This window comes from Acomys russatus, chromosome 3 (genome assembly GCF_903995435.1).
Source record: "Acomys russatus chromosome 3, mAcoRus1.1, whole genome shotgun sequence".
Taxonomy (NCBI): domain Eukaryota; kingdom Metazoa; phylum Chordata; class Mammalia; order Rodentia; family Muridae; genus Acomys; species Acomys russatus.
Genome location: NC_067139.1, coordinates 4,940,444 through 4,967,154, shown reverse-complemented (window position 1 = coordinate 4,967,154; position 26,711 = coordinate 4,940,444).

Below are 26,711 nucleotides of genomic sequence, written 5' to 3'. Positions count from 1 at the left end.
CTCCCTTCTTTCATTGTCATATGCCTGTCAGCCATTCCGGTCTTTTCCACTGTGACCCAGGGTCAGAGTAATGAGTGAGAAGTGGAGAGTGGATTTTGGTGGGCAGCCCAGGAAGGGAGAACCCTGGAAGGAGAGACAAGTGCTCAAACATGGCAAACAAATCCATCAACACATTGACTTCTCTGGGACGTTGTTGTTGTTGTTGTTGTTGTTGTTGTTGTTGTTGTTGTTGTTGTTGTTTTGTTGTTATCTCACAACCCTACTTGAGCTGGCTTTGTCAATGAGATATAGTGAAAACAATTTAAGACAGATAGAATCTTGAAAGGAAGTTTAGAGAAAGAAGGTCCCTTCTGTGTTGATGTCATACATGAATTTCAGAATTAAAGAGCACTTTCTTAGACAGCCTTGGAGCATTTTTACAAGAGTTTAACCAGTGCTCTGAAGCTATGTGGTAGTAACCATCACAGTGGGTGTTTCTGGGACTTAATTTGGTATTGCTGTTGTTTCTACATGAATATTTAGAAACTATTTTATGAAGAAAATATTTCTTCAGGATTCAGAGACTTAGACAAACAGGCGTATTTTGAAGGCTTAGACTTTTAGCACTCTTCAGAACTCAGGCAAACTCCCCTGAAGAAAACAGAATGCATCAGTTATAGAAAGCTCAATTTTCCTTTCATATTGTAAGGGTTTTGGTGCACAATTCACATCCACATTTTTGTTTGTTTGTTTTAATGAATTGCGTTATTTTTTTCTGAGAGAGAAGCATGTATTATATAGAAACAGAAGCTTGGATATCAGGCACCTCGGTGACACTGAAGACCATTGGGAAAAGACATCCTGAGATGCTCAGGTCTAGCACTGAAGGCCAGCAAGGCCAGGAATGGAGAAAGACACAGGAAACTAGCCCGTGGCAGGCCACACTGCTCTGACAGAGCAAGCTAATTTTGTAAGCCTTACATAACACAAGAACATAAGACTCGCTCAGCCTTTCCTCCAAAAGGTTCAGAGTTGGGACAAATGTAAAAGGCTGCTTAATGTGCACAAGTAAAGCCAAGAACATCAAACTCATTTCACTTAGTGTCAGTCTTGACAATTCATCATTATGGTCTGGGCCAACTGTGGTCTCTGGGCTGAAACAATTTTATCCATTTTTTAAAAAACAGAATGTTCCAGCTTGGATCTTATATCCTTAGGGTTACAATATTGAATTCTGAATTGGGAAACTTAATCTTGCAGCCAGATTTGACAAGATGCTGGTTGAATGGAAGGCACAAGTGATGATTAGGGGTTGAAGTGCCCCAGGTCAGAATTTGGGGAAAATAGGAGATTTTGTAGAAATTTGGCTGTGATATAAAAACCCTGTTTGAAATTTTCTGGTTTTTATGAATAGGAGGTGTTCAGAATCTTGAAAGTAGATTTTTTGCTATATTTATTTTCTCTGTTTCAAATTTTTCTTTTTAACAGTGTGAACTTTTATCTATTCTTGGGTTATTTCTTAGCGCATTTCTGATGCTGCTGACTCAAAAGACACCTAGAGTTATAGTTAAAGGTTATGGGAACAAAGGAAAGCAATACTTAAATCCAAAACAACCATATTTGTCATGTGGTAGAAAGTTAATATTATATCCAAGAGCTGAATTTGTTATTTCTTTATGGAAAACGTTTTTATTTGTTAGATCTCCAATTTGTAAATGTAAGAATTAAAACAGGTCAACTTGGCAATCCAATTAGCATACACAAACACATGCACATCACATAAATGCATACACACGTGAATGCATACCCGTGTCCATACACATGCAGTCCCGCCCACACTAAAGATCTTAGAAAGACTTGATTATTTAATTTTAATTATCTAAAGGTGTTTTTAGCCCCCTTTAAATTTAATATATGCAAAGACTATGTTAAGTACTTAGTGAAAACATGCATACTACATTTTTGTTGTGTAACTACTTCTATGTGTGCTGAAACACACGAGGTGGTATTGTGTTTTTTCTCCTCTACCATCCCCCCTAAACAGGAAGGGAGTGCAGCACCACAGAGACTAACAGTTTGGATACACACAAAGCAGCTACATAGTGCATTTAATAAATTACAAGATGAAACATAATTTGGGAAATAATTTCAAAAAGATGCAACAATATAAACCAGAAAATAAAGTACCATTTATTTTTTCTTTGCAAATTAATATTTACTGACAATTTCTTATCTATCTTTTCAAAAATTTCCATATATATTGCAGAAATATTCTCTGCACACATATATAATACACATATACATAATATAGACTTATATACATATATACATTTTTATTTGTTAGATTTCCAATTACTAAATGTAAGAATGAAAACAGGTCAACTTGGCAATCCAATTAGCACACATACAAATATGTATATATTTGTATATATGCACATAACGCTACGTGTGTAAATATGAATATAATGTATATATATTTGCATATATATGTGTGCAGATATGCACAGAGAATATTTGTGCAAACTGAGTACATTCATATTTACAGTGTTTTGTAACTTACTGTAAATATTTATAAGCTTATATTGAATATGAGATATTACTTTAAAATAGATTTACATTTTTAAAAATGACCAGATCTCATGCTCCTGGGCTGTCCTGAAACTCCTATGTTCAAATAATCCACTTGCCTTAGCCTCCCAAGAACCTGGGACTAGAGGCATGTGTCACTATGCCTGGCTCTAAATATACATTCTTTCCTGTAGTATTCCATTTTCTGGATGTTTAGTACTCTCTTGCTGAGCACACAGAATTTAAAAAGAAGCCCTTTTATCAATCAGCCTAAACAAAGATGTTACAGAATCTTCTAAGTGGGCTTTGCTTTAACAAAGGAAGGCAGGCATGGCCCTTCCTAAGAGATGGTGACTTGGTTAGGGTTATTATTGCTGTGACGCAGCACCACAAACAAAAGCAAGTTGGTGAGGAGAAGGTTTATTTGGCTCACACTTCCATACAGTAATAATTCATCATCGACAGAAGTCAGGACAGAACTCAAACAGGGCCATGGAGGGTGCTGCTTACTGGCTTGTTCCTCATGGCTTGAACAGCCTGCTTTATTATAGAACTCAAGACCACCAGCCCAGGAACGGGACCACCACACTGGGCTGGGCTCTTTCCTATCAAGCACTAACTAAGAAAATACCTTAATAGCCAGATCTTATGGAAGAATTTTCTCAATTATGTTTCCCTTTCTTCAGATAATTCTAGTTTGTGTATCAAGTTGACATAAGACAAGCCAGAACCACAGACCCCTTGTCAACTTGATACGCAAACACATCCCTATAAAGCTACATTCTTTCTTTTTTATTCATCTTCAATATCTTATATTGAAAACATTAATAATTTTAAAAGTCCCACAATCTTGACAAAGTCAAACATATTAAAATTTCAGTCTCTTTAAAATATCCAATTTTTCTAAAAATCCAAAATCTCTTTTAAAAGTTCAGTCTTTCTGTTGTGGGCTGAAAATTAAACTAAGTACTTTCTTCAAGAAGGAAGAAACAGGGCACAGTCACAATCTGAACCAAGCAAAACAAAACTCTAACCGTATACATGGCTCAGTGCACAATGTCTAGGACTCACTCAGCATCTTCCAGGCTCCTCCTGGGAGCTGGAGTTAACTCACCCTGCTCTGCCTTCTCTCTGCAGCACACGTGATTTGTTTTCTAGGCTCAGGCTAACTCCACTCCTCTGCCGCCGCTGTTCTTGAAAGGAGGGATCTTCATTGAGAAAATGTCTCCATAAGAGCTGGCTGTTAAGGCATTTTCTTAATTATGTATTGATGTGGGAGGGCCCAGTTCATTGTGGATGGTGCCATTCCTGGGCTGGTGGTCCTGGGTATGAAAGCAGGCGTCTCAAGCCATGAGGAGCTGGCCAGCATCAGCGTCCCTCCCTGGCCTCTGCATCAGCTTTTACCTTCAGGTTCCTGGCCTGTTTGAATTCCTGTCCTGACTTCTTTTGATGATGAACAGTGATGTGAAAGTGTAAGCCAAATAAATCATACCCTCACCCATATGCTTTAGTTCATGGTGTTTCCTTACAGCAATAGTAATCCTAATAAAGACAGATGTTATGGTGTAATATTAAAAATGAAAAGTAGATTAATGACATTGGGAAAGATATTTGCCATTTCCCTGTTGAATACCCAAACCAATTAACACAGCAATAAAAACCACAACACTGGATGTAGTAACAAAGAAATGAGAACAAGAGAGCATGATACAAGGAGCCAGTTTGCAGTTGGATGTGTTGTGACTACTTTAAAGTCAAGCTAGCAACTCAGCTGATCACAGCACGCATTCTATGCCAGAACACAGGCCTCACTACTCCTTAGTAAGTGTCTGACTGACCCAAATGTGTTTCCAGTATCTGACTGATGACACAGATGTGTTTCTAGTGTCTGACTGACTGACACAGATGTGTTTCCAGTGTCTGACTGACACAGATGTGTTCCCAGTGTCTGACTGACACAAATGTGTTCCCAGTGTCTGACTGACTGACACAGATGTGTTTCCAGTGTCTGACTGACACAGATGTGTTTCCAGTGTCTGACTGACACAGATGTGTTCTCAGTGTCTGACTGACACAGATGTGTTCCCAGTGTCTGACTGACTGACACAGATGTGTTTCCAGTGTCTGACTGACTGACACAGATGTGTTTCCAGTGTCTGACTGACACAGATATGTTCTCAGTGTCTGACTGACACAGATGTGTTCCCAGTGTCTGACTGACACAGATGTGTTCCCAGTGTCTGACTGACTGACACAGATGTGTTTCCAGTGTCTGACTGACACAGATGTGTTCTCAGTGTCTGACTGACACAGATGTGTTCCCAGTGTCTGACACAGTTAATGTACCTAAGTTGGTGCTCAGGAGACAATAGGGAGTTCATGGTAATGGATGTCAGTTAAATTCCTGTTTTCTGAATTTCATTTTGTATAAGACTCATCTTGCCCTTGACTTATACACTTAATAACATGGCTGAGAGAAGATTGAACCAAAAATAATCAGAATTATCTTTTGAATTCTACTAACATGGTGTTTTGCTAAGGTAGACAACATGCTTCCTACCTGAACACTTAGGAGAATGTGATAGAAGGCATGGTTTATATTTCTTTTAGAATATCTGTGATTTTAGATCTTAATCATATTACTTCATGCATATGAAGAAGAAAGTGAAATGGGAGATAGTGAAATCCTCTGTTTTGGGAGGAGGCCAGTGGGGAGCCATTCAGGACAGCTTTTCCTGCAGAGATTTCTGGAAATTGACTTTTCTGGAACTGTCCACTGGAGAAATGTGCAATTTCCCCTCCTCTGTTCTCTCCGAGATGCCAGGATAAGTAGCCAGGATTGCACATAACCATCCTTGTCTGTAAGCTCCAGAGCAGGTTGCTGACTCCCCCAGCTTAGAATAGGCTCTCAACAAGTCACAGAGCTACCTTGATATTGCCACGCTCACTGCAAGCCACAGCTCTAGAATCTACTTCCCATTCTGAGGAAGTGGAACCCACCTCTGAGCAGCTACAGATTTCTTTTTATACCCATTAGTGCTAAAGCTAGTGAGTGTAAGAAGTGAGATTTGAACCCAGGTGTTCTTTCTGAAGTTTCATGGTTACTCTTCTTCTTAGTTCTTAATTTTGGCTGCTGCTAAAACCACCAGGGCCAGGCTTCAAAGTCTACTATTGACTACATGCAAAGCCCACTCCAGAAGTTCTACTTGATTTCTCTGATTTGTGATTGCATAACACTGGCATTTTTTCTAAAGCTTTGCAAGGCTTGGGTGTGTGGCAGTGCGTTTGCTTCACTTATGCAAGTCTCTGTTTAATCCAAAGAATTAAACAGTAAATACAGCAATATAGGCAATTGCAATGCAAATTTGAAGGAATAAAGGTCGAAACGATTCTATTTATGTGTGTGTGCATACACGTGTGTGTGCATGCATGTGTGCGTGTGTGCACGTGCATGTGGTTGTGTTATGTATAATCAGGGAAAGTCTTTAAAATTGTCTAGAAAATAATGCTTAATAATATCTGTCATCCAAAAAAAGGCCAACAGTGTTCCCTTCCCAGCACTCACTTTGGAAAAAAAGCTCACAACTGCCTCATCCAAGTTCAGAGGATCCAGTGCCCTCTTCTGGCCTCTGTGAGCACCTACATACATATGGCATACACTTACATGGGCAGACACACACACACACACACATACACACACACACACACACACACACACACACACTTTAAAAACAACAGAAAGTAGCTAAACATATATACATCTATCTCAGGTCAACAGTACTAATGATAGTTTGATATCAGTGAGTGTTAGTAGGTGTCAGGCCCTTTGGAAATATGGTCTCTGAGGTAGGAGCATGTTACCCGATATCACTGAATAGGAAACTGAGGCTAGGTGACAGTAAGTGGCAAAGTTAGAACTTAGTATAACAATGTTGGTTTTGGGTTGCTAACCCTTAGTCATGCACTAAACCACAAAATGAAAACATGGCCTTAAAGGCTGCTTATAGAAAATGCAGTGCTTAGTTTATGCACTACTTATGGCTCTTATTGTTATCATTAACAATTATAGCAACATGAAACCACCAAAGATTTACCTTAAACCAATTCTATGAAAGAGTATATATATCGTGTTACCTCTTTTCCTATTTCAGTTCCATTTTTCACACAGAATTAGATGAAGGTTTCTTCTATTATGCTCACCCCCTCCTGACTACATCTTTTTCTCCCAATCGCACTTTAAATATCTGTGGTTCTAAAGGTAGAAGTGGGGCAGATAACAAAAATTCTTTTCTCTATCTAGTACTTTGAAACTGTCAAAAAAAAAAAAAAAAAAAAAAAAAAAAAAAAAACCCTCCGTTTTGTTTGCATTTACCTTATGAATGTAGGATTTAACAGAATTTACTCCAAAATATCTCTGTTATCTTTGACAAATTATGTAAGATTGTCAGGTCTCGTGAATATACAGTTAGCAAATAGTACAGTGGTTTGCTGGAATAGCACTCAACAAATATTTACTGCTTTGAAAGTTCACAAGGGACAAAAGGTAACATAGTGGATGGGTATTTTTTCCTTTTTCTTTGGCGTGTGCGCATGTGCACCTTTGCCCTGTAATCCAGTGGAGTACAATACATCTTGTGTCATGTCTGCCACACCCATATGTTTCCTTTCAATGACTGCGCTGAATCAAAGGGAGGAGATGTGGTTGTGGTTAAGCCCTCCGCTGCGGGCTGGTGCCATCTCTCGCAAGGACTCATCTGAGGAAGAAGTGGGGCTGAGCCTCAGCATGAAAGATCCGAAGATGGCAGGAAGGGCAGCAGGGATTTTGTGCACATGGATCTTGGACATTTTCTCATCTGCTTGCATCCTTCTTTCTATAGTATTATTGGTGGCATTCTTCCTTTTCCAGATGAACCAAATCATTATTGGAAAATAGCTTTAAAGGAAATGTTGAAGACAAGAGACCACACTGCCTCCTATGCTTCTGCCGCATTCTTGTCTCCCCGCAGCAGTGCATGGAAGCTCAAATTATGTTTATGACTTGAACAGGGGATATTGTCCCTGACCCACTAGCTGTCATTGATGTTAATAATAAATTATTATATTCATTATTTTAAGAAATTAAGGACCTCGTGCATTTATGTAGTTATATTTAGGATTTACAAACATTTTATTGATTCTTGGTGCGTTCACATCATGCATTCCAGTCCCACTCATCTCCCTGTTCCCTTGCATCCACCCTCGGCCCCTGCACCTCCTCCCAAAAAATTAAAAACACACAAACAAAAAGCTAACAAAACAAAACAAAGCACAGAAAACATCTTGACTTGGAAGCTGTGGTGTGTCACGGTGTGTCCCACAGTGTACCCCTCTATCAAAACATCTTCACTTGCAAATGTTCATTGCAATGAGCCGTTGGTCTGCTTCCAGGCCTCTGACTTCTGCTGCACCATCAATACTGCATCCTCATCAGAATTTCTCTTGGTTACCCTGTTGTTGCCCTGTGGCATGGAGATTCTGTAGCTTAGGATCAGCAGGACAGGCCCTTTCATGTGCTCCAGCAGATCACAGATGATGTAGATTTTGGGGTGAGCCAACTCAAAGCACTGGATCTGGGCCTGGATAGTGGCAGATCTGGTCTAGAGAAAAGTTTGGGTAGATTGAGGAGTCAGTTTTTCTGTCTCTTTAGAGAAAGAGAGCCACAGTGAGAAAGATGGAACCTTCACATGGAAATGGGAGTAGAGCAATGTCGGACCCTGGCAGAGTCAGGGTGGTGCTGATTCTGCCTTCTCAATATTGAGAAGGGCTGTGCACAGAGCCAGGGATGGAGGATGAAGCTCCTCTCTCCATTCTTTGTGTATACAACAGGAGAGTGGTACTGTTGGCATCTTGTTGGAATATTGTCAGATTGAGAAGCTGAGCAAGGCTGTTTGGATAAAAGGGGATCTTGGTCTTCGGTTTAGTCAACTTCGGAAATCTTCATCTCTCTCCCCATTCTCTCTTTCCTTCTTTTCTGAGAAAATAGTTCATAACCATCTTAAAATGAGTGTAAAGTTCAAAAGAGTTACCAAAGACTGTCTCTGTCTCCTCTGTCTCTGTCTCTGCTTCCCCTTTCTCAGAAACAAATTATTCAATTATATTTTATTCTTATACACTATATAATGTATATGATTTAGGAGTCACCAGCAAGGTAGCTGGTAGATACTTTCAGGACACTAAAATGTTGAATCTTAAATATGGGACTTGTTTAATAGCACTTACAAGGCAAAGGGGACCAAAGAAAGATGTTAAGCTGCATAAGAATGAAATTGGTGAGATGGGAGCAGACAGGCACCAAATGAGAAAAGCCTACACAGGATAACATCTCTTCAGAGATCTTGAGAAATGCTTTTTGTATTAGGTTTATTGACAATAAATCTGTACAAATGCTTTGCTACTTTTAAAGCAATTTCCTTAGACTAGTATTCTGGGGTGGGGGCAGGGAGGACTTTGTTCCAACTCTTTACAACAAGTTGTATGCAATGCAAGCCCAGTAAGTAACTAGAAATTTTCTGTATTCCCAAATTCTGGGAAATAGTAATATCCGAATACAACGTTTTCATTATTTTCCTTTTATTACCTGCTTAATTTTAAACACATTATCACGACACATATATGTATTATGTTAATGAAAAATTGATCTTCTGTATAACAAAATGAGGGTAAAAGAATATAGGCAGAGCTTTAAGAATGACTTTGGTCCAGATCAGTAAATAATAAGTTCTTGTTGGTTTCATTTGTTTGGTAAGTGCCATATACATTTTCAAGTTTCAAATTAGAATCTGGTTGTTATAAAATATGAGATGGTACCTGTAAAAGAATACATAGAAATTCTCATGTTATTGTGAACATGCACTCGATATTGTAAATTTGAGTCTGATTCCAAAATCTATATAAAAATAAAGCTTGCCTAGCACCGGAAAGAGACTGGGAAGCATTGGGATTTGAGCTTCAACATTGTCTTCCTATGGTTCTGTGCAAATACACAAAGCGAGCAATGGGTTTTATATTTTAAAGTTGCATTTATTCATCTGTGTGTGTGTGTGTGTTGTAGGCACATATGCACATGCATGTGTGACAGTGGTGCCTGTGTACACAGAGGTCAAGGGACATCTTGATGGAATCAACGCTCTCCTTTCACTGTGTGGTTCCAGAGGTCCTAACTCAGGCCATCAGCTTTGGCACGTGAGTCTTCACTCACTGAACCACCGTTTCAGTCATCTATTTGCTGTCTACACTGAGTAGGATTCTTAGTTTTCTTTTTACAAGAGATCAAAGTTTGTAAAACCTCTTCGGTATGTCATGTTTGAGCCGTCACCACAGAGTTATGGGGGTGAAGGAGGAGGCTAACTCTCCAAGTGGGTCTTTTGACCAGCAGGTGGTATTCCCAGGTGCCTGAGGTGTGTCCCTCTGGAGTTAAAAATACATCCTCTATGCATCTAAATCAGTGATTGAAAGGACATGGAGCAACATAGACACAAAACTGAGAGAACAAAAGTGGTAGGAACTCTGAGAACGGAGGACAACGAAGGCATTTGGATCCTCTGCACACGCAGCCCGCCTTTATCCACGGGTCCTGACAGCACCGGGAGACTCTGTGGTGACCTCAGCGCTACTTCACACCCAGGAGATATTGCAAATCCTCTCCTTGAGTCCTCATCCTGCCTGTTCCATGCCCCTTGCTTTCTCACACAGAATTATTTTGTTGCTCTTCCCCTCACGCCCTTTGGTGCCTCTCCATCAGACCTTTTTGTGCACCTTCCAGGCCCCAGTCATTGTATCCCCAGGTCATAGCATCTGTGCTCCCGAACCTCCACTCTCAGGCTTGGCTTTTTCTACCAACTGGCTGGTGGCTCCACGTCCCACGCAGTCTGGCTCTGGCGCGTAGTTCCTGCTTTCAGACTTCCTTTCAACTGGCTTCACTATGAAGTGTTCCTATAGCTCAGGGCTCCCATCCCTGAAGGTACACACATGGGTGGACAACTTACAGATGTCACTTCTCTTTTTCCACCATGTGGGTTCAGGGTCAAATTCTGGTCATTAGTGCTGGGAGCAAGTGCCATTATATGTGGAACCACCGTACTGGCTCCTGCCTCATAAATAAAAATTTATGTTTCTACCCATAGACTATTGATATATTCAGCCTTCATCAGAGACATTTTACATTGTAGTTAAGGTGGAGACTCACAGCTGGTCAAGGTGCGTGAACAAATGACTGTTGAGCTCTCAGCATTCGTTAAATGAAACAACTGTATCAACCCTGTAAAAGCTCAGGGAACATAACAGAAGGGAGTGTTCAAAGCCAATAAGAGCCAAGAATCTAGCGGAGAGTTGGGAAATGCTGTCTTATGGTCTTGACATAGTTGTGGCATGCATGAACTCACGTCAGATATTGTTGCCTGTATAGAGCCTGTTGGTGACTGAGCCAGTAAGCACCCAGTCACAGATGGCAGGAAAGATCATGGGGCCCTGTGCAGCAGAGTTTATTGCAGTCAAGACTGCTACAAAAGAGTAAATAGTTGTCATCAGTGGTGTAACCACTAGTGAGTTACTCATGCCAAGTTCCACGCCTATGCCAATGGCCCTGGTTAAACTCCACAGCCAATAGTGGTACTGGCTGGTTTTGTGTGCCACCTGACACAAGTTAGAGTCATCAGATAGGAAGGAGCCTCAGTAGAGGAAGTGCCTCCATGAGATCCAGCTGTAAGGCATTTTCTCAACTAGTGATCAATGGTGGAGGGCCCAGTGCACATAGACCAATCCCCCACAGCCTAGCCCCTGGTAGGTGGTGCCATCTCTGGGCTGGTGATCCCAGATTCTACAAGAAAGCAGACTGAGCAAGCCACGCGAAGCAAGCCACTAAGCAGCATCCCTCCATGGCCGCGGCAAATCAGCTCCTACATTCCTGCCCTGTTTGAGTTCCTGTACTGATTTCCTTCAGTGATGAACAGCAATATGGAAGTGTAAGCCAAATACATTCTTTCTTTGCTTTTTTGTCAGGGTGTTTTGTCACATCACTAGACACCCCAAGACAGTCACAAAGCATTAAAAACAAAAACAAAAACAAAAAACAAAAAACCCAAAAGACATAAAAATGAACTAGCGACTTGGGGGGGAAAAGGAGTTAATGATAGAAGTGGGAGGAAGATAAGAGAGGGTAGAGGCATGGGTGTGTCTAGAATGTGTTGTGTTTATGTATGAAATTGCCAAAGAATAAATTTTAAAATGGACACCTCAGGCTGGAGAGATGGCTCAGCAGTTAAAACACCAACTGCTCTTCCAGAGGATCTAGGACCAAATCCCAGCACCCACATGACAGCTCACAACTGTCTTCAACTCCAAGATTTGGTGCTCACACAGACATGCATGAAGCAAAACACCAATGCATATAAAATAAAATTAAATAAAAAATAAAATGTATACTTAGAAACTCACCAAAAATATGAACATGTTTTTGGATTCTGTAAGAACTCAGTAAAACAATTCACACAGAAAAAGAGCACAGAGGTTGGCGTTCAAAAAGTTTTAAACATACATGAGAAGATCTTGTTTTTGGAGACTGTTCAACTTCTAAAACCTTCCCACCCACTTGCACCCTCCTGACTTACAGGTTTTGTGAAAATGAGAAGAAAGCAGGAATCCACTTCTTCTTTTTTGTGGAATATTGTTGAGTGTGATTCTGTCAAAGGAAATTTTATATTTTTAAATTGAAATAATAATTATATATATATATTATGGATACAGTGTGATATTTTGCTACATGTGAACATACTGTATACCTACCTAATCAAGTGAATTAACATGTTCATAATCTCAAATGTTTTCATTTATTTAACATGGAATCATTCAAAGTTGTTTTCTTTTACCTAGTTTGAAATCTATAGTGTTGCTAACAAAGGTCAGCCAACTGTTCAGTACCAGACGTGACTCCTCTCCTGGACTGTTTCTGACCGTGTTTCCTGAAGCTGCCTAGTGGTTTGTTTACATTCCTGGGTTTTGTTTGGTTGGTTAAAAACAGAGTCTCACTACGTAGTTCAAGATGACCCCAAGAAAGCAATCTCCTCTTGCCAGTCTCTTACATGTGTGTCCTATTGCCACGTTTTAGTTTTCTTAGCTCCAACTTTATAAGATGAATTTTCTTCATCTTCCATCTATTTTCATTTCTGCTTCTTCTTTCTGTTTTCTATAAAAGGAAAAATAAGATTTCCTTCTCTTATCTATATTCCAGTCAACATCAATATCATCACCAGCCATTTTTTTCTATATATTTATTCTCCAGTCCATTTTCATCCCTGGTTACCATATTGTTTTTAATTTTACCACATTTACTTATGTGCTTGGCCTTCCCTTCATACACCCTGTTGTGTGCTAAAGGCATCTTTGCTTCAGACATGTCCCAACCGAACAATGGCACACATGTGTTTTACACTTCGGGTCCTAAGAACATTGCAGTAAGCGTTAGCTCTAGTGATATGAGTAAGTGGTGGAACTGGCATGCAGACTCAGCCAGTCAACCTGCTTTCTTTGGTTTTGTGACTATGGGTGCTGAGAACTGCACTCAAGTCCTCCTCAAGACTTGCATGTACTGTTGACTACAGCATCCTGGGATGTACCTGGGTTGCAATGCTCAGTTCATTTCTGCTGGCCCAATTCATCTCTGAGTTTGTTCCTCTCTCCTAGACGGTTGAAGGACCCTCTTCCTTGCCTTCAGGTCCTCTGCTTCCTGTAACAGCACTCTTCGCACATTTCTGATTTTAAACACTGCACAAAAGACCCACATACTGAGCAGACAAAAATGAACACTCTGACTGGAGTGTTTAAGGGAGAAAATTCCTACAGCTCTCTGTTGATTTGTTTCCTGTTGAACGTGGATCTGGATAATTACTTGGGACACAATTTCTGGTTCCCAGTCAGGAATGACATCATAAGAGGACCTGGCCATAACCCACAAGTTAATCTCTTACAAGTATTTCCTTCAGACTCCAAACACCCCTCCTTAAACTAGAGAGCACATTTGGAAAGTCCTTGGAATTCCTTTCCTCCGTGCCTTTGAACATCCATCACTGTTTCTGATTCCTTGGTCCTGTTGCTTCCTCTGAGTTCTGTCCTGCCCTTCCAAATGTGCCTGCCTTTCTTTCAACGCCCAGGGTATGCCACTCCCTCCTTGGGCATACATCCCCAATTGTGAATTAGGCTTACTGTAAACTTCTGAATTTTCCACTTACTTACCCAAGGGTGCTATCTTTGCATATACCTTTTTGCTTTTATCTATCCCTTGTGTTTAGGCAGAAGTTAATCGGTGCATGGCTTGGACCTACCAGCAAATTTTCAAATAGTGGAAAAATATTATTAATTCAAAAAAAAGATTATTTATTGTTTGTTAAACAAATGTTGAGGCCTTAAGGATAGCTACATTACATCTGCTTTGGAGCTAATAGGGGTGGGTCTATGTAAGAAGACAAGATAGGGGCATGCTTCTCAGAAGCATGGAAAGTTAGAGGATGCACATAGAAAAGAAATTATAAGGGGCCCCCAACTCAAGACACTTGTTTCAAATGTAAATTTTTGAACTTATTTGGTCAAGGCCAATGCACTCCTCCCATTCTCTGGGCACTTGCTTCATAGCTCTTCTGTTGCTTCTGATCAATCCCGTAGCATAAGGGCTTTATCTGTTTCCAAGAACTGTGTGAAATAAAAAGTGTTATTTGTGGAATCATCTTCATGTGTTTCCCATGATCACTTTCTCGATGATTAAGGCATTCCATTTTCCCTTTCCCCTCTTCAAACTCCACCAGTCACATGAAGGCTGCATGTGGTTACGGACTGATCTATTCCTCGTTCTGGTTAATAAATTACCTGTGACGTCTCCTAGACTTTGAAACTTCCTAAGGTTAGGGGTGGTGGAGAGAATCTTCTCCAGTTCTTTCATCAGGTTTGTTCTAGCTTGAGCTGTCGTAAGGGAGTAAAGGGTATTGGAGTGGATTTTATGAACTCAGCGTGATGAGGTTGTAGCACCCAGCACCCAGTGCAAATGAGTTTACAGTATGCCCAATATGACTCCATTTTAAAGAATCATACCTGAATTTAGACATAGGTAGGCAGGGAAGCAGGTGGATGGTAGATGTTTACTAAAATGCCATGTGATATGTGCATGTCCCTTGGAGATCTGAACATATAGTGATCAGATAGATATATTTTAAGGAATATCTTTATTACACTGGGTATTTTAGAACACTTTAAATATAGTAAATATTTATTTTAAAGGCAGGGGGAGAGAAAAGGAAGCAATGACAGGCTAATATGTGAAGCTAATTAGCTATAGATAAATCAGTAGTGGGCAACAGAGAGTTAACTTCAGCAGTTGTGTGTAGATTCTGGCAGCATCTGCACATGACACTCGGGAAAGGTAGAACAGACTGTCGGGCTAGAGCATGAGGAATTCTCTCATTTGTTATAGAACCAGTGGTTAGGTCCCAGTGGATATGGTTTTTTATAAGCTACTTGAGGCAGGTACCATATTTTTGCACGGCCTCTAGTACAATGCCTCACACATACTAGGCACTCAATAAAGATTTGTGAAGTATATGCGTGCACAGGGTTTCCAGAAAGGCCTGATCCAAGGTTGCTCAGCTGGCTCTGACTCCATTTTTATCTCCATTCCGAACTTACAACTCCCACAGTGGTAATAGTGAGAACCCCTCAGGCACATGTAGTATTTAGTATTTTTGTATGTGATGTCAACTCTCATGTCATAATATACTACATGTGCAACCGGTTAAGTTACTGTTCTTATGGGAATCATGGCTTCTGTTGCACCTGAAATAAGTGCTATGCGTTCTGGTCTATTCAGAGGTGACACTGTACCCATCGTCTTTACATGCTGAACTTCCTCCCCAAGTTTGGTCAATAAATCCAGTTACAAGTTTGTGTGTTGATTATATGACAGCTCTGGGCTTAATAGTCTTTTTATCCTTGGGAATTCAGTGATAACAGTATTTCTAAACCATGGCTTGTTGTAGGCAATGCTTCATTGGAGCTTCTTTCTCTCCTATGCACATTTTGAAAAGGGGTGTTCGTTTGCGCCACACTGGTTATGTCAGAACAACAGCTTCGATCATATTTTCTCATCCTGTCCAGTGCAGCCCAGATGGTCTGCCATTGCTTCATTTCTCTGACTTCACTGTAACTATGGCTTAACTAGAACTTCTCCTTTACTGTTCTTAATGCAAAGACTCTTAAACCAGAGTTCTGGAAGGGGGGGGGCGGAGTACCTAAACATTTAGTTACTATAATCTTGCTTGTGAATGAAAAGCAAGGGAAGTGGCCTGGGCCAGAGTGAGTGGACAATGGAGGGCAATCAAGTGGCGCCAAGAGCTTCTCTTCTCCCAGCTCCAGCCAGCACACTGCGAGGATACGGGTTAAGGACACTGGCTAAGAAGATTGGCCTTAAGCCAGCAGGTGTTTCTGTGCTACTTGATGCTTTCTGATACAGTCTCTAGGGGAAAGCCTTTAAGCACCTAGGCCTATCTAGATTGAGAGCCCCTTGTTAAATGCTGACTTATTTACAAGGCTTTTACTTTATCCAGTGATAACGTGTACTGTCTAGTGAAGCAAGAACAACACTTTGTTCATGTTGACTACCCGCCGGTCCTGCACTGTGATCTTCTACCAGATGCTGGCTTCATCTCTTCTGTATTTCCCACCCTCTCTCCTCCAATTCGAAACCAGATCTTAACCTCTTCTTAGCATTTCTTACCATTTTCAGCCCTGGACTGAAGTGTGAACATTTCTGACCTGTTTGTCTTTCTCCCTATAACTTATTAATTGGTTCATTCAAACATGTTCACTGAAACAGAATAAAAACACAAAATCAGTCTTAAGTTTTGGTTACAGCCTCCAGAGGTGTTGGGGTGAAGGATCCTTATCTTCCTGCCTCTGCCTTATATCCCTGTGCCGTGACTAATTCTCCCCGTGGACAGTACAGCCTTCCCTATCCCTCCTGACTTTTAACACTTCAGTCTTTGGAAAAGCAAAATACAGCTGCCCAGTGCTGTTTGTTCAGTCTGTAGGTGAATTTATATGTGAAGTGCCATCTTGTATTTGTTTTTAAAGTGGGTTTCAGAGCATTATGGTATGTTTGTCTTCAAAGCTAATTTACGAATAGATTAATTTCATCTTTGATGGGTGGAAGATGTTTATAATTAGATGAATTCTTTCTTTACTTCTGACTTACACTGCCAGCCACCCTCCTTACTTGTTCCGTATATGATGTGTATGTGTACACATGTTTTAAAAGTCTTTTTTTGTGGCTATCAAAGCAAAATATTCCCAAACTGAGAATATCTATATAAAAGGATAAACTTTATCACAGACAATTCAGATGCTTTCTTTGTTTTAAGTTAGAGTTCACAACAGGGGGTATATTAATTACTTTGCAGCTTTTATCGGCTTACTGATGACCTACTATTGCCTTGCCACTACATAGCACACTAGGGATGAAATGGAAGCTCACAGTTTGAATCCCTCACCTTTTTTACAGAATAGGCAAGAAAACCTGTTTTGTATGTAAGTAAAAAGAAAAAACAAAAACAAAAACCAAACCCATGTTATGATAAATACCAATAAATAAATAAAAACTATTGCTAAGATAGTGAACTGTCAGAACGCGGTCCATGAAGTGAGGAAGCATCTGAGAGCTTGTGAGATAATGCCAAGGAAACAGGACACAAGTCTTGTAACCTCTGTTCCTCCAAAATGGGTTCATTATTGGGATGTGCTTCCATGCCCTTCCCAGGTGTAGTACATAGGAGTGCCATTGCTCCAGATTGCACATTGCTGCTTACTTTTGTTATTCAAAAAATGTTTCCAAGCGCTGGTTTCCCTGGTGACTGCATATAGTCTAAACACGTATAACCTTGCCTGACCCACTAGAATACAATTATCTAATGCTGGGAATAAAGTTGGCTACTGCATGAGACTTTAGTCCAACTCCCTGTTAGGCTTCAGTCTCCCAGGTTCACACGCCAACTAGAGCAATAATAATGAGCCAGGAATAGAGTTAGTGTGTTGTTTGGAAAGGGATTAGGTTTGCTCACCAAGGATTCATGAGATGAAAACTTGGTCCTCAGGACTGTGATGTTCAGAAGTGGTAGAGTATTAAAGTTGTAAATGTAAGTATTTAAGTGGAAAATGTTAGGTCATTGAGAGATTAATGTAGTAATTGTGATGGCATCATTGGTTCTTTTGAGAGTTGATTATAATGCAACAGTAATACTGACTCCTCTCACATTCCTACTTTCATTTTCCATTGTTTTCCCTAAATGTAAAACCCTCACTGTAATGCCATCTACCATGAGACCTTTGCCAGAGGTTAAATGCATGAGGTTACCATATCTTGGTTGGTCTGAGTACAAAACTATGAACTAAATAAACCTGTTTTATTTACATATTCCTCCAGCCTCAGGGATTTTGTTATAGTAAAAGGAAACAGATAAACAATGAAACTGTATGCAGGAGCTCAATGAGGTAGCCACCAAAATAGAGGGCAGAGAGAAGCTCTGGGGGTTACAAAGAGAACAGACATATTTGAAGGCAGAAAACCTGTGAACTAAAACAGCCTGAGAGTTTAGGGTAGAGGTGGAGGTGAGAGGAACCAGGGCCCTAGGGTGGACTTTAAAATACATAACAGACATTTGTTTATAGAGACCAAGGAGAATGGAGGCCAGCACTACTTTGATGTGCTGATAGTTGCTACAGTTGTGTGTCACAGGAGAGACAAATGTCCTTTCATCTAGAGGCATTGGAAATTACCATTTCACAACTTCTTGAGGAATTTCAGCGTTTATCTAACTACCAGAAATCCTTCTATAGTCCAGTTAGAGTTGAGACTAGACTCAATTTTGTACCAAGTCAGTTGGCTTGTCCTTTGGACCTGACCATAGTAATGATGGTAGCAGTGGTGATGAGAGTGATGATCATTTGATGGAAATGGTAAGATGAGGAAATTGGTAATAGTGGTGATGGTGGTGATGATAGTGGTGGTGGGAATGACAATAGCAGTACTGAAGGTGATGGTGGTGGTTATAGTGACGATGATGGTAGATAGTTGATGATAGTGATTATCAGCCACATTAAGTTTTATTTTAATTTGTGGTAAAAGTAATAAGGCTATGCCAAATGTTGCTTCTTGACATTTGATTATAGAAAATCTAGGAGTTATAACCAAGTAGAATGGAGTAATACCGAACAGAATGGCATTAAGTTGAATGATCTTATGTTGTCCTTAAATAATTTACTATTGAAAAGAGTTACTGTTAACAAGTAGTGAAGGAACACACAATATTTCAGAGCCTACAAATTTTCTTTCATAGGTAATAATACTAGAAAAATTAAGGCAATTGCTGCTGCTTCGTTTTCTAGGTAAAATCTAGAGTTTTGAAACCTACTTCTTTTGTTACTTTTTACTTAAAATTGTTATGCCCCTTCCATTAAAAGCCTGTCCATAGCCCCTTACTAATTTTATGACCACTGTGGATATTCCAAAGGAAACACGCACATCTGAAGAGTCAAAGCTAACATCCATGGATGAGAGAAAAAAAATGCAATGTTATATCATTCGGGGGCTAAGAAGAAAATGACCAGCTCAGGATGATTTTTTTTCCCTGCTCCATTCACCTGCAAACTTCATAATTTTGATATCCATTCCTTCTGAAGCCGATGAACATATTTCCTGGCTGTGTTGAGTACAGCTGCAATGACCAGCATAAGCAGGTACATCTGTAATGAGACATGGAGTCTTTTGTGTCTGTCTCAGGTTTTGTTTTTGTTTTTTGAGGCGCCTCCATGCTGATTTCCACAGTAGCTGTATGAGTGTGCACTCCTACCACCAATGATTGTTTCTCCACATCCACACAAGCATTTGTTGTCATTTGTTTAAGCTTAGCCATTCTGACCGCAACAAGAAAAAAAAATCTCAAAATAGTCTTAATTTTCATTTCCCTGATAGCTGAAGATACTGAATACTTAAAAAAAAACATTTCGTAGCCATTTTTATTTCATCCTTTGAGAAATCTCTATTTAGTTCCAGTCTCCATTTTTTAAACAAGTTGTTTCCTTTTTTTTTTATTAATTTATTTAGATTATATCTAAATTGTTATCCTCTTGCTTGTCACCTCCTGTTCCTTCCTCTTTCACCCTGTTCCACTCCCCTAGGTCTGTGACAGAAGGGGACCTCCTCTCCCACCATATGGTCACAGCCTTATCAAGTCTCATCTTGGTAGCCTGCTTATCCTTCCTCTGAGTGCCACCAGCCCTCAACACCAAGGGGAAGTGGTAAAATATGGGGCATCAGAGTTCATGTCAGAGTCAGTCCTCACTCTCCACACAACTGTGGATAATGTCCTGTCCCATGGCTAGATCTGAGTAGGGGTTCAATATTTACTGCATGCATTGTCCTTGGTTGACAAGTGTTTATTTTAAACAACTTTGTCCTAGAGAGTCTATGGATCCAGAGCACATTTCTTGACATAATAAAGGCAGTTAACATCATCCTAGACAGAGAAAACCTCACAGCACTGTGACTAAAATCAGGAACAAGGCAAAGATGTCCATTCTACCTGCTCCTGTTCAACATAGTTCAACATAGTGCTCACGGCCTTAGCTAGATCAATAAAACAAGTGAAGGGAATAAAGGAGACATACATAGGAAAGGAAGAAATCAAAGTATCCTTATTTGCAGATGGCATGAGTCTATACATAAAAGACCCTAAAGACTCCACCAGAAACTGGTGATAACCACATTAAGCAAGTAGAAAAATGCAAACATGGCATGCAAAACTTAGTAGCCTTCCTGCATACAAAGAACAAACAGAGAAAGAAGTTGGAGAAACAATACCATTCACAATAGTCTCAAGACAAATGCAATGTCTTGAAATAAGTCTAAACAAGCAAGTTAAAAACTTGAGCAACTTTAAGGCAATGAAAAAAGAAATTCAAAATATACTAGAAGACTAAGAGGACTGCTGTGCTCATGGATAAGTAAGATTAATATGGTGAAAATGGACGTTCTAGCAAAGCAACCTATCAAATGCAATGGAGTCACCATCAAAATGTCAACTCAATTCCTCACAGAAATAGAAAAGAGAATCCTAAACTTTATATACTAAAGACTCAGGACAGCTAGAACAATACTGAACAGTAAAGAAATTGCTGGCGGGATCAGCATCCTAGACTTCGAGTTATTCTATAGAATTAAGGAATAAATCAGCATGGTATTGGCATGAAAATAAAAAAGTTCATCAGTGGAATAGAACTGAGGCCCCATATGTAAGCCCATAATCCTCTAACCACTGATTTTTGACAGAGCATTTAACAATGCATGTTGAGAAAAGACAAGATTTTTCAACAAATGGCAATTGTCAATCTGAGGAGTCACATGGAGAAAAATGAAACTAGATCCTTATCTCTCACCCTACAGAGCTCTAAAGTGATCAAACACCTCAACATAAGACCAGATTCCTTTAGTCTGATAATGGAGAAGTAGGGTGTACACTTGAACTCATCAGCACAGGGAGGGGCTTTCTGAACAAGACTCTAACAGCACGGAAATGAGGACCACCAATTAATGACTAGAACAACAGGATATTCTCTACAGCGAAGGACATGACTATTTGAGTCAAGATTCGACCTAAAGAAATGGGAAAAAAATCTACCAACTATACAACTGGCAGAATGTTAGTATCTAGATTATACAAAGTTATATACATATATATATATATATATATATATATATATATATTTATAAAAACCTAAACATCAAGAAACTAGCTTTATAGCACAGTCATGGTTTTGCCCTGAGGTCTGTGATTCACAGTTATTAGTGGAGAAACAGTCCTTTCAGGCTGCTTTGGTAAATTATTGAGCTGATCTTTCTTTGAAGTGTTGCAAGTTATTTTTCTCTTCAGGCAAATTTTTTGAGTATTTTCTGATGTGCACCTCCCCAACCCCATCATGTGATTCCTTCTCCCTCTTCTGCCAAAATGTCCTCAGCATGCACTTAGGAAGTTCTCCTTATGGATGAGATGCTAATGCCAGACACCTGGGAGGCTGTGGCAGGAAGCCAAGAATCTGCTGTTAACTATGCTCATCTGATATCTGTGGGGTAAGCACTTGTGAAAAACTAACACTGTTTGCTGGCTGTTTCTGAGTTTGGAAGACTTAATAACAGGAAAACATAGCAAGAATCTCAATTGTTTATTAACTAGAAAAGGCAGGTTGTACCACACATGGTTTGATTTTATAAATAAGAAAATATGAGAAGCATGCCTATATCTTTATGTGTGTGCACAAAGGCCACAAAGAACACACACTACAAAACTAATCTCACACTTGTGAAATTTTATGAAAAATTTTAAAAAATATAAAATTTCAGTAATAAAATTGGTTCTTTAAAAAAAAGCCACAGAAAATATTTGTTTGGGCCTTTGATCTATTAATTCTGCTGTCAGAGCTGGAGAAAAACTTGTCTTTAGTATTCACACATGAAAACAAAAATATGATATCTTCAAATAGGGGACTGATGAAGTCAACACATAAATTAAAAGGCATTAAATTTGTTTTCAAAGAAGCTGAATTACCCAAGTATATTCTGGTGGTGTAATGTACACTGCTATTCAAAACAAGAAACACACTTTATGTAGTAAGGTACTAATTATGCAAATAATACATGGATATGGGGCTAGCGAGATGCCTCAGTTGTTAAAAGCACTTGCTGTTTTCACAGAGTTCAAGTTCAGTTCCCAGAGCTCATACGGCAGCTCACAACCATCCTGAACTTCATTCCCATGGGATCTGGTGTGTGTGTGTAAGTGTGTGTGTGTGTGTGTGTGTGTGTGTGTGTGTAAAGACCAGAAATAAATAGATAAACTTGATGGTGGCAACTTCCAGGTTTGAGGGACTGTAGATAACAGTCCACATACTATCTAGAAGGACTAGCATATACTTTCTTCTTTGTTTACCCAATGACTTGTATAAACAGATTAAAATAGTTTTGAATTTCTTGGATGTTACTTATATGTTGTCATTTTATACTGTACAGTCTTTAGAGAAATCCAGAGAAGTCTTGGGCTTTAAGTCCAGCTGTTATGTTGTGTGGCAGTTTTAGTTTGGACCTGATAGAGTTCACTGATTGTGAGATGCATCTCCAGTGTACCCAGTCAGCTGGGCCAGTTAGACTAACAGGAAGAAGCTCCTTCAAGTATGCGTACTGATCACTTGGAACGAGAGTACCTTCTCCTGATGCACTGCTCCCGCTGAGATTCGGGACCTGCTCAGTGGATAAACTGGGGCTCTCACTAAAGGGAAACTGTGCCCTGTAGTTTGGGTGCCAACAAGGCCTCCATTAAACAGACGATGGGCCTTCATGGTATGTTTCATCCTCTCCACGGTACTTTGTGCAGATGATTTACACGGATGCTATTTGTCTGGGTCCAAAGACAGGAATCATAGTCACTGTAGTGAAAACCTATTGAATTTCCTTGTTTTTTATAGCTCAGTAGTATTCCATACTGTAAATGTACCATGGTTTCTTTATCCATTCTTCAACTGAGGGACATTTAAGCTGTTTCCAGGTTCTGGCTATTATGAATAAGGTCGCTATGAACATGGTTGAGCATATGTCCTTGTGTAGTGGAACATTTTCTGGGTATATTTCAAGGAGTGGAATAGCTGGGTCTTGAGGAAACCCTATTTGCAGTTTTCTGAGAAAGTGCCAGATAGATTTCCAAAGTGGCTGTACTAGTTTGCATTCCCACCAGCAATGAAGGCATGTTCCTCTTTCTCCACATCCTCTCCAGCATGTGGGGTCACTTGAATTTTTGATCTTAGCCATTCTGATGAGTGTAAAATGGACTAACTGTGACAGGAACTCTGGTGCCCCATATTTGACCACCTCTCCTTGTGGGGAGGTCTGGTGGCACTCAAAGAAAGAATAAGCAGGCTACCAAGATGAGACTTGATAGCTATGACTATAAAATGGAGGAAGAGGTTCCCCTCGGTCATAGACCTAGGGGAGGGGAATAGGGTGAAAGTGGGAGGGAGGGAGGAACAGGAGGATACAAGGGATGGGATAACAGTTGAGTTGTAATCTGAATAAATTAATTAAATAAAAAAAATTAAAAAGAAAACATATTGAAGACGGTGTTACTGTGCACCCGCTTTGTGGTGAGTAACGGCACTCTTCCTGCTAGTCAGGATGCCACCTAACCTTGCCACAGAGCGTGCCCTTCTCTGAGACCACAACAGGCAGCCATGCAGCAGCCCAGCTCTGTACAGCCGTTGCCTCCCGCCGTTCGTCGGCCCAGGTCCTCCTCTCTTTCTCAGTCTCTGTCCTGGTGGTGTTCCATCTATGACCAAGGCTGATGAGATCTGAGGTCAGAGAAAGAGCAGAGCCTGTAGGGTAACTCCACAGCTCGCCTCATCTTCATAATCTCCTGTCAGCTTCCTGCGCTGTTCACCCTGGTATTGATCCTGTCACAGGCGACAGCCTACAGAGGCAGGGGGGCTGAAAACCTTTCCACGGGACCCTCGCTCTAGCTCCTGCTCCTTCTCGGCTCCAAGAAGAAAAGCCTGCTGTGAAAACAATCAGCGCATTTGCTTTAGATCTAAGTGATTCCGACTAGGTCGATGCTTCACGCTGATGTGTTGAAAACATTTAAAAAATTTCCCAGAGTTTGATTTTCACAGGAACACTACGGCGTGTGCCTCGGCGTCTGCAGTTATTTTTCACTAACTTAGCTGTAGCTGACAACTGCTTCCTGCCACAGCACACAAAAGCAGTAGAAAAACAGGCTTCTGTCTGGCTGGGCATTTATGCGAACGGCTTTTGGGCAAAGAGACTGATGTGTATGTGTGGGTTGCTGAACAGCACGTGCTACCTTGACCCACCCTCGTGAAGGCTTTCTTTCTTTCTTTTTTGTTTTTATTTTTAATTAAGTCTTGAAGTGAATATGATCTGATGTTATCAGGGGAGAAACACACAGGAAAAATGGACTCCTTTTTTACTTAGTTTTGAGTTTTAAGATTGGAGGGGGGGTTGGTAGTGACATTCTTAAGAAAAATCATTCATAACGTTGCCTTTGCCTTCTATTGGGGCTATCAGCTCTCCCTGAGTTTACATTTATGTGCAGAAACAGGCAGATCTCCTCACTAGATCACGACACTCAGAAACAGTCAGTACTGTGGCTACCCATTTAATTTCTGGCAGAGACCCGGCATGGTGGCGCACTCCTTTAATCCCAGCACTCGGGAGGCAGAGGCAGGAGGATCGCTGTGAATTGGAGGCCAGCCTGGTCTACAAAGCTAGTCCAGGACAGCCAAGGCTACACAGAGAAATCCTGGCTCGAAAAACCAAACCAAACCAAAACAAAACAAAACAAAATTTAAAATGTAAAAATTTCTGGCAGAGACTCAAGAGTGTTTCACTGTAAAATCTAAGACTTTGAGTTTTCCACCTGCAGTTAAGGAAGGGGAGGGTCCTGGCCAGCATTGACTTGGCATCTTGTAGTGTTGGATGCTACACTACAGTGATTACAGTGCTGAGGAAAGTCCTGTTTAACACATGGAATCTTCATGAGCATTTTATAACTGCGATGTGCCATGGCTGCACCTTCTAAATTACTTTTATTTGGAGATGAACTTTGAGACCTCTCTTAAAGCTCTTTATACTTTCAAAAAATTTCCCCCACATGATCCCATGGACTTGGGTTGCTGGTCAGAGGTAGAGCGTGTACTTCTTTTCAGCTAAGCTTTCTTTACAAAGTCATCATTCAAATAAAATGCTGGAGTCAGACATGGGGGCTTCGAGCTGCTGTCTCAGTGCTTGGAGGCTGAGTCGTGAGGATGGCTGTGAGCTCAGACAGACAAATAAAAACATTGTGCTTTTCTTTCAGGCAAGAACTCTCAAGTTCTGCCACTCTGCTGCTTGTTGGCAAAGTGCCAAAAAAAAGGAGGTGGGAAGTGGGCTTTTCAGTTGTTTTTTTATTTTTTATTTTTTTTGTTTTTTGTTTTTTTTCTGAAATGTCCGAGCTTCTGCCAAGAGGACATTTCTACAAGCTCTGATTTGTAGGCCTACTGTGTGACGTCCCTCCCTGGCACAGGTGGGCAGCTCCTTCTGCTCAGAGCTGCAGCCTCTTGGAAGCTTTAGAATCATTTGATTCTTGCTATCCCTGCACTCAGGGGCTTTCTTCCTTCCGCTTAGCTCTGTGTCTGTGTGATGTCAGGGCTTATCACACTGCGCACCTACTCTGTGTTCATGCTCCTCCTTGCTATATACCTATGTGACAGTTAAAGTTTATCTTCTAGTTACAAATTGCACACAGATGGTATTTTCTGGGATTCTTGCTAAACTTACATCTCATTTAAAAACAAGAGGAAACATAGCTTGTGCGGGGCGGGGGTTCTCTCTAGGTCCTTGAGTGTTGCTTTCTCACTTGCATTTACATATGTAAATAAGTCTGCACTTAGAAATCCCAAGGTTTCCCAGAAAGGTTACATTTGGAATACTCATCCTGGCTTCCTTAGGACAGAAGGAAAAAGGTGAGAGAAGTTTCAAGTGAGCATCAGTGTTCGATGCTGGAGGCACAGACAAAGGGGATTGAAGTCCTTGCCAGCGGACCTAGCAGCAAGCACTGTCTTTCTGACCCTCCCCTATATAGTGAGTGCTTCATTCCTTTTGAAATGGGCCAGCACTTCAAAACATCTGGGGCTGCAGTGTTAGAACCCAGTGCTGATTTCATCAACCATGTTGCAAACACAATGAGCCGTTTCAGTGTAAGTAAGGGCAGCATGGATGTACATTTATTTGTGCAAATATTTAGGGTTCCTTTCATTCCAATAGCAACACTTGTCTAAAAATACTAAGTGGTTAGGGCTTCTGTAAGTCAACAAACACGGGAAATAATTCTAAAACGTCATCTTCCCGGCACCATTTCATTCATTGTGAAAATGAACTCCTTGGGTGCTCAGAACCGCTTTTTGTCCTTCGAGCTTACCATCAAAAGTCCTATTTGTAGAGAATTTCAGCACTTAATTTATGGACTCAGCTTCTCAGGTTACTTTATTTCTGGACTTTT